We start from the raw sequence: 8,640 nt of genomic DNA on the forward strand, positions 1-8,640 counted from the left end.
AGGGTTGATGGGGGGTGGGAGGGAGGAGAGGGTGGGTGATGGGTATTGAGGAGGGCACCTTTTGGGATGAGCACTCGGTGTTGTATGGAAACCAATATGACAATAAATTTCATATATAAAAAAAAATTGGTCATAAAGGTCAAGCTAAAGGAAAATGAGCTTCTAATTACAAAAATAAGTACATTTAAAAAATTCAATTCTCAAGAGGAATTCTCAAGAATTGCCATTGTAATTAGGATTGCACTGTTTAAAGACAAACTGGGTTCAAATCCTGGCTTTGCCACTACTAGCTGTGTGACCTTGATTGAGCAAGTTACTTAATTTCTCTGTGTCATCGTTTTTTCCTCATCTGTGAAATGGGGACAATTATAGGACCTACCTTATAAAGTTGCTATGAGAACTAAATGGGTTAGCATTCATTTTTTTTAATGTTTATTTATTTATTTTGAGAGAGAGAAAGAGAGTGTGCACTCACACAAGAGGGAGAGGAAGAGGGAGAATCCCAAACAGGCTCCAGGCTTTCAGCACCGAGTCTGATATGGGGCTTGATCTCACGAACTATGAGATCATCACCTGAGCTGAAATCAAGAGTTGGGTGCTCAACCGACTGAGCCACCCAGGTGCCCCAAATGGATTAGTATTCATAAACAGCTCTGAGCAGCACCTGGTATATGATACCTGCTATATATGTTGCTTGTTAAACAAAAATATTAATAAAATAAAAGTAACTGCTGATTTTTTCTTGCTATCACTTGTTAATAAGGCAATCATCAGAAGTAAAAACTAGCATGTAAAATAGTTCTGTGACAAAATACTGAAGTATTCATTTATGTTTCCTCTTTCTCTAGGCATCCTTCTCTCCCCCTTTCAAGCAGGGAGCCAGGCTCGCTCACGCCTGTGGCTTGAGGGATTCTTGCGGGCTGGGAAGTCCATGGGCGCCTGAACCCAGTAGCTCTTCCATTCTTTAAGGAAAGCCTAAGCCCAGTGAAGTGACAGATGATGCTGAGTGTTCCTGGAGAGGTGGAGGTGAGTGAGGAATGTGGGTGCAGGAAGACATTTCCTGGAGGAGCCCTATGAGCTAGCATGCCCCTGCAGGGCCCCAAGTGGTGGCATCCCCTCAGAGGGATGGCTGTGCTGTGCTGCAAGGAAGGCAAACCCTTCCTCCCATGCCTCGTGGCCCAGATAACCTTTTCAACAAATGTTGCTAGAACAATTAGAAATCACAGACCAAAACCAAAAAAGAAACCCCCAAATCTTGGCCTATGTCTCACACCTTACACAAAAATTAACTCATGGACTTAAATGTGAAACTACAACACTTTTAGAAAAGAACATAAGGAGAAAAATCTCAGAATCTAGGATTCTCTGACTTGCACCAAAACTATCATCTGTAAAGGGAAAAATGGTTAAACCAAACTTCATCAAAATTACAAACTTGCTCTGAGAAAGACCCTGTTAAAAGAATAAAAAGAGAAGCTACAACACAGGAGCAAGTATTTGCAAATCACATATTCCACAAAGGACCAGTATCTAGAATATAAAAGAACTCTTAAAACTCAACAATAAAAAGTAAATCGTATTATAAAATGGGTAAAATGAAGAAACACTTCACCAAAGAGGAATACAGATGGCAAAGAAACACATGAAAAGATGTTCAACATCATTAGCCATTATGGAAATGCAAATTAAAGCCACAGTGAAATATTGGGGCACCTGGGTGGCTCAGTGGGTTAAGCATCCAACTTGGGCTCAGGTCATGATCTTGCAGTTCGTGGGTTTGAGCCCCCCATCGGGCTCTGTGCTGACAGCTCAGAGCCTGGAGCTTGCTTCGGATTCTGTGTCTCCCTCTCTCTGTCCCTCCCCTGCTTGTGCTTTGTCTCTCTCTTTTTCTCAAAGATAAATAAGCATTAAAAAAAATTAAAAAGGGGCACCTGGGTGGCGCAGTCGGTTAAGCGTCCGACTTCAGCCAGGTCACGATCTCGTGGTCCGTGGGTTCGAGCCCCGCGTCAGGCTCTGGGCTGATGGCTCAGAGCCTGGAGCCTGTTTCCGATTCTGTGTCTCCCTCTCTCTCTGCCCCTCCCCCGTTCATGCTCTGTCTCTCTCTGTCCCCAAAATAAATAAACGTTGAAAAAAAAAATTAAAAAAAATTAAAAAAAAAACCCAGTGAAATATTATGTACACCTATCAGAATGACTAAACAAACAAACAAACAAACAAACAAACAAAAATAGTGACAATAACAAATTCTGATGAGGATGCAGAGAAACTGGGCCACTCATACATTCCTGGTAGGAATGTAAAATGGCACAACGACTCTGAAAACTAGTTTGGCCATTTCTTTTAAAACTAAACATGTAACTATCACATGACTCAGCAATTGCACTCCCAAGCATTTAGAGAAACGAAGACTCATAGTCACACAGAAACCCACACATGAATGTTTACAGGAGCTTTATTTGTAATATCCCAGACGTCTTTCAATGTGTGAATGTTTAAACAAACTGTGGTGCATGGAAAACTACTCAGTAGCAAAAGGGAACAAACTATTGATAAAAGCAATGACCTGGGGCACCTGGGTGGCTCAGTGAGTTAAGCATCCAACTTCATTCAGCTCAGGTCACGATCTCATGGTTTGTGAGTTCGAGATCTGCGTCGGGCTTTCTGCTGTCAGCACAGAACCTGCTTCGGATCCTCTGTCTCCTTTTCTCTCTGCCCCTGCACTCTCTCCTGCTCTCTTTCTCTCTCTCAAAAATAAGCACTTAGAAAAATTAATAAATAAAATCAATGACCTGGATGAATCTCCAGAGAATTATGCTGAGTGAAAAAAAGCTAACCCCAAAGTTACATACTGTATCATTCCATTTATACATTCTTGAAATGACAAGAATGAAATTATGGACAAGAAGAACACATTAGAGGTTGCTGGGGGTCCTCTGCTGGGGCCAGAGGTGGGTGTGGCTATGAAAAAAGCAGCAAGAGGGATCCTTGCAGCAATGGAAATGTTCTGTATCTTGACTCTTTCAAAGTCAATATCCCAGTTCTGATCCTGTACTAGAGTTTTGAAAGATGCTATACCATTGGGGGAAACCGATAAAGGATACCGGAGATCTCTCTGTATTACTTCTTATAATTGCATATGAATCTACAGTTATCTCAAAATAAAAAGTTTAATTAAAAAATCTTTGCAAGGAGTGTCTTGATATACTTCCAAATAGAAGTCTCATGCAGATTAATATTTTATCAGCAAGATCCCAGCCCAAGATCCTTCAGAGGCAAGTTTATCGGTGGATGGAACTATCTTTTTCAGAGGGTCTTTGTAGACTGAAAGTGCTAATGGTCCCTCCCAAACTACATTCACTCCCTTTATTGTGGATAAAATGAAATCCAGTGTATATAAAAACATCCGGAGAAAGTTGTATAAATCCAGATATTTTTACACCCCTAAAAATAGATATCCATATGGCATTATAACTATGTGAAACATATGTGCATAGCAAGAGCACATGCTTATAAATAGTTTGGAGAATATTACAGATCTCACCTGTGTGTTTCAGCTCTCAGGTCCTAGAGAGAGAACAGCTTCCGGTTAGTAACTGAGACTTGATTGTAGGGATTCCTTCAGAAGGGCAGAATGACTGACCATCTGTTGAGTACCTCCCCTGTGCTAGGGGCTTTACATTATCTAGTTTAATCTCTAGCCCTATGCTAGGAGGTGGGCGATATTATCACCAGAACAGGTACTGAGTCTCTGAATGCCTCAGTGAAGACATTTGCCTCAAGCATTGACCCGAAATTGAAACCCAAGGCATTCAAGGTCCCAAACGAGTAAGTGGCAGCCAGGAAGTCAAACCCAGGTTTGTTTCCAAAACTCTAGCTCCTCACTGCTGTCTTTCTGGCCTTCCAAATTTACTGTGTGGGGTGCTTGCCAGCCCCACCTGTGTCATACAAATGCTAAATTGTCCGTAGGATAGAGCAAGCCTTTCTCTGCCCGCCCTGATGCTGCTGGGGCCAGCAGAGACAGAGAGGGGGGATGGGTGGGATGGAGGGTCCCCTTTCATCCACATGCTGCAGGTGGCTTTCTTGAGTCTATTTTCCCCGTTAAAGCTGTCCTAACTGATCATTTTTGCCAGATTTTATCTTCCTAGGAGGGAGGTGTGGGAGGAGAAAAGAGTAGATGAAGGCACAGTGAGATGTCTACTGAACTATTCCTTCATTCAAGGCTTCCCCATTTGTACCCTCACTGAAAGTTCCAGGTGTGCCTCCCAGGCCCTGAGTTTGAATCCCACCAAGGCTCAGGCAAAGGGGAGCCAAGGCAGTTTCACAGAACTCCTGTGACCTGCAGCTGCTGGTCTCCCAGAAACTTTTTTGTTGCTCGTGTTTGCTAGAGTTTTATATGGTGCTCTTTTGACTATATTTACAGGATCTAAGATTGGGAATAGAGAAAGAGAGGGAGGGAGGGCTTGGGGGAGGAAAGAGGCAGAACGAATGCTGGGACAAGGCTCATCTGAAGGGACTGCCTTGAGGTCATTTCCAGTCAGATATTCAGGTTATTAATTTTTTTCTGTCTACAATTTTATTTTATTTTATTTTCAGCATCATTAGCTGATTCTTTCTTAGGATCATGTGTTGTTGTTTTATAGCCTTCTGTTTTCTTTTTTTAATGTTGAGTTTTGAGAGAGAGAGAGAGAGAGAGAGAGAGAGGGATAGAACACAAGTGGGGGAGGGGCTGAGAGAGAGGGAGATAGAGGATCTAAAGTGGGCTCTGTGCTGAGAACAGACAGCCCAACGAGGGGCTTGAACTCACAAACCACGAGATCATGACCTGAGCCCAAGTTGGACGCTTAACCGACTGAGCCACCCAGGCGCCCTAAGCCTTCTGTTTTCATTTCATGAATGTGATTCCCTACTGGATAGCTGAAATCAACCTTGCCTGCACACTGGAATCACCTGGAAACTTTAAAAATACTGATGCTTGAGTCCCAAGAAATTCTGACTTAACTGGGGATTAGTGAAGTCTAGGGAGCAGTTAAATGTGGTCTGGGGAGCAGTGGGTATCTTGATCTGCAAAAGCTCCCGGGCTATTCCAGAATGGAGACTGAGAACTGTGTCTCTGAGGATCTGAAATCCCTAATTTTCACATCCTCATTGTTCTGGTATCTGTGTTTTCTCAAGTGCAAGGTCCTCCTTTTGTGGAGGTTTCTGTCTCTTTTGGATGGTGCTGGCCTTTTTCAGAGGCTGGGTGAGCTCACCTGCTACCTGGACTGTATCTCTGCCTCCACCCTGAGTCCGCTGTGGCCTGGATATGTTAATGCCCATGTGGAGGTTCCGGGATGGGGGGCCTCAGCTCCTCACATGGTTTCCCATCTCCCCTTCCTTAAGGAATGCTGCTCAGCCATTATGGAGAGGGGCCTTTCTTACTTCCAGGAGTGGCTATATTGTTTTTACTTTTCTCCCTCTGTCCCTTCCTTCCTTTTCGTATCTTTAAAATTTCTTCTCAGGGTCTTATAAGGAGGTAGAGATTTCAGCATGAGTTTAGGTCACATTCTTAAACCTGATGATTTTACTTTTTAACTTTACACACTTCTGTGTTATTTGAATTAACATATTACTTTTGTAATAATCTTTTGAAATATATTTTTAAAATATTTATTTATGTATTTTGAGAAAGAGAGAGGGAGAGAGCTCAGGCAAGCATGGGGGTGGGGGGCAGAGAGAGAGGGAGAGAGAGAGAGTCCCAAGCAGGCCCTGCTGCTGTCAGCTCAGAGCCCAACATGGGGCTCGATCCCATGAACTGTGAGATCATCACCTGAGCCAAAATCAAGAGTCGGACACTCAACCGACCGAGCCACCTTAAAATATTAGGTGCTTCTTAAAATATTTTTATAAAAAGGTGCTGCTTAAAATATTTTTATAAAAAGTTATTACACTCATAAAGTCTATGTAATAATCTGGAAAGATGTTCATGATATAATGCTAAGGAGAAAAGTAGAAATATGTGTAGGAGGATGACAATAATGTAAAACAAGGCAGTGACAAAAACCAAACTTTATCCATGGAAAACAGACTGGGATGAAATATATATATATTTATTTATTTATTTTATAATGCTGGGGAAGTCGAACTACTCATGTTGAAGGAGTTTAGTCCACTGAAGAAATTGCCCATGTTAAGAAATGGTTTGTGAGAGATACCCAAGCTCAAAGAAGCTGACTGGGGTACCTGAGGAAGGTGTGCCTGTGGTTATTGTCAGAAGAAAACTAACATTGTCACCTGATACCTTAACTGTATTGGGCATGAAGCCATAGTTTAGTTGATCTTTGTTTACCTCTATTCCCATTTTTTTCAGCAAGAGTGCCTTTTATTGGTTTGGGCATCCATCCTTCCATAGCCCATGAAGTGTCTGGGGCTCCACCTTTGCCTCAAGAGGAATAGCACATGATCTAAGCCCACGCCAATCAGCATTTCACATTCCTCTTGCCTCATGATTGGTTCAAAGGTGAGCAAGTAATTTAAGCGAGTTAAATTGAAGCCACTGTAAAGAGGCTCCTTTTCTTTCATGTTGTACTTGGACCTTGTGGCTGCAGCAACTGTAGCTGTAGCCATCTTGCTTCCACGTGGAGCCTGAGAATTACACAGTACATGGAAAGCAGCAAACCATCTGGCCCAATCTGGCCATGGTGAGGCCAGGTCTTCTGCAACTTAGATTTTCAGTAAGGCAGGTGAGTTGGGCTCTTAGATGCTTATAATCAAGATAGTTTTACAAACTGTGCTTATGGAGATTTGTTTTAAATTTTTTTTTTAACATTTATTTTTGAGACAGGGAGAGACAGAGCATGAACGGGGGAGGGTCAGAGAGAGAGGGAGACACAGAATGTGAAACAGGCTCCAGGCTCTGAGCTGTCAGCACAGAGCCTGGCGCAGGGCTCGAACTCATGGACCACGAGATCATGACCTGAGCTGAAGTCGGATGCTTAACCGACTGAGCCACCCAGGCACCCCTATGGAGATTTGTTTTAAAAGGAAGACTAGAAAATAAGAATTGTTACCTTTTATTCAGTGCTTTCTTAAGAGAGTTGATAAGAGCTCTGTTTCTTGACCTCCACCCCTATTGGTTGGACAGATGTATCCCTCCCATGCAGAAACAGTCATTTGTTTGCTTAACCTAGCATGATGAAAATATTGCCGCATGGCATCCCACTCCTATTTCTGATTCCAGATTTACCCAACTATCTTCTGATCTGTGATTTAGTCCCTTGACTGGGTTGATATTCAGGTAGGTACCCTCCCGTTGTCCATGAACATACTAGCATTACATGTGCTTGGCCAGCCTCCTATGAATTTGGTTAAGCAAGTAGTTGCTAGAGTTTGCATAAACTGGAAACCTTGAGATTCTGGCTGCAAAGCTGAGAAGAGTCCCAACTCACTGGTGACCCCCCGTAATACAGAGGAGCCAACCAACTTAAGACTCATTATATCTCTAACTTTAACAGGCTCATTCACATCAAGAGAAGATTCATAAAGGCAGAGTGTGAACATTCAGTCTTGTGGTTCTGACAACACTAGTCGGCTCCGGGACATAGCACACCTGGATTTCCTGGCACTGCTTTCAATATAATCTTGGGCAGGTCACCATCTCCCTCAGCCTCTGTTTTGATTCTCCTACTATAAAGTGGAGATAATAACAATTTTCTCATGGGGTTGTTGCAAGAACTAAGTAGAAAAATACACATGAAGCCTGAGCACAATAAAAGCTACTTAGCAGCAGATTTTACAGGAAGCTAATGAATCTTCATAATCTGCAGGCCAGGCAGTCTGCATCCAAAGGGTGTCCAGGGCCCAGGGTTTATTCATTCCACCTGGTTCCCTGAACTTAGCTGGGCTGAGGAATCACCAGAAGGTTCTTATTAAAGTGGAAATTCCATGGCTCACCTCAGAGCTACCAAATTAGGCTCTCTAGAGGAAGGACTTGGGACTCTATTCTTGGTATTCTTCCCAAATGAGTTTGGTGAGTAGGTAGATAATTGCTCTTCAACTTGTGGCCTCTGGTATAGTAAGAGTTCAATACAAGTTGGCTAAGATTGTAATAATTGTTTTCATTACAATAGAGACCTCAATCTTGGGTTTCACAGAGGAAGCAGAATTTAAACTAAGCCGTGGAGGACAGACAGAACTTTGTAAAAAGGGAACAAGGGAGGAAGCTCTGCTGTGTATATCTTCTACAAAAAAATGTGATAAAATGCAACCTCTGTAGTTCCTTTCATATGAACTGAAAGACACATTTACTGAGATCACATAAAGAGTAAAGTTGTTATCTCACCTAAAAGAATTTTGGTTAATTTTGCCTTTGGTTAACTATTGTTGCCAAAATTTGGTGTCAGCTGAGTCAAAGATCTTTTCTTTTTTTTTCTTTTCTTTTCCTTTTCTTTTCTTTTCTTTCCTTCTTCCTCTCCTTTTTCTTTTCTTTCCCTTCTTTCTTTCTTCTTCCTCCCTTCCTTTCTTTCTTTCTTTCTTTCTTTCCCTTCCTTCCTTCCTTCCTTCCTTCCTTCCTTCCTTCCTTCCTTCCTTCCTTCCTTCCTTTCTTCCTTTCTTTCTTTCTTTCTTTCTTTCTTTCTTTCTTTCTTTCTTTCTTTCTTTCTTTCT

At 42.2% G+C, this 8,640-nt stretch overlaps 1 long non-coding RNA gene across 4 annotated transcripts in view; it reads right to left on the minus strand.

Annotated features, from left to right (window-relative positions):
• Positions 1-8,640, minus strand: part of LOC121042724 (uncharacterized) — an 86,794-nt gene that overhangs the window by 26,704 nt on the left and 51,450 nt on the right. The window contains exons 5-6 of one of the 4 annotated variants that reach the window (XR_005796405.1): positions 3,542-3,564; positions 2,719-2,758 (exon numbers count right to left, since the gene is read on the minus strand). The exons of 2 other annotated variants lie outside the window; for them this stretch is intronic. This is a non-coding gene — a long non-coding RNA (uncharacterized LOC121042724). Of the gene's footprint in view, positions 1-2,718; positions 2,759-3,541; positions 3,565-8,640 lie in introns of those variants that run through there. One more of the 4 variants, XR_005796404.1, reaches the window with a different exon arrangement.

The sequence above is a fragment of the Herpailurus yagouaroundi genome, unplaced genomic scaffold (assembly GCF_014898765.1).
Source record: "Herpailurus yagouaroundi ecotype Mexico unplaced genomic scaffold, PumYag 186, whole genome shotgun sequence".
Classification (NCBI taxonomy): domain Eukaryota; kingdom Metazoa; phylum Chordata; class Mammalia; order Carnivora; family Felidae; genus Herpailurus; species Herpailurus yagouaroundi.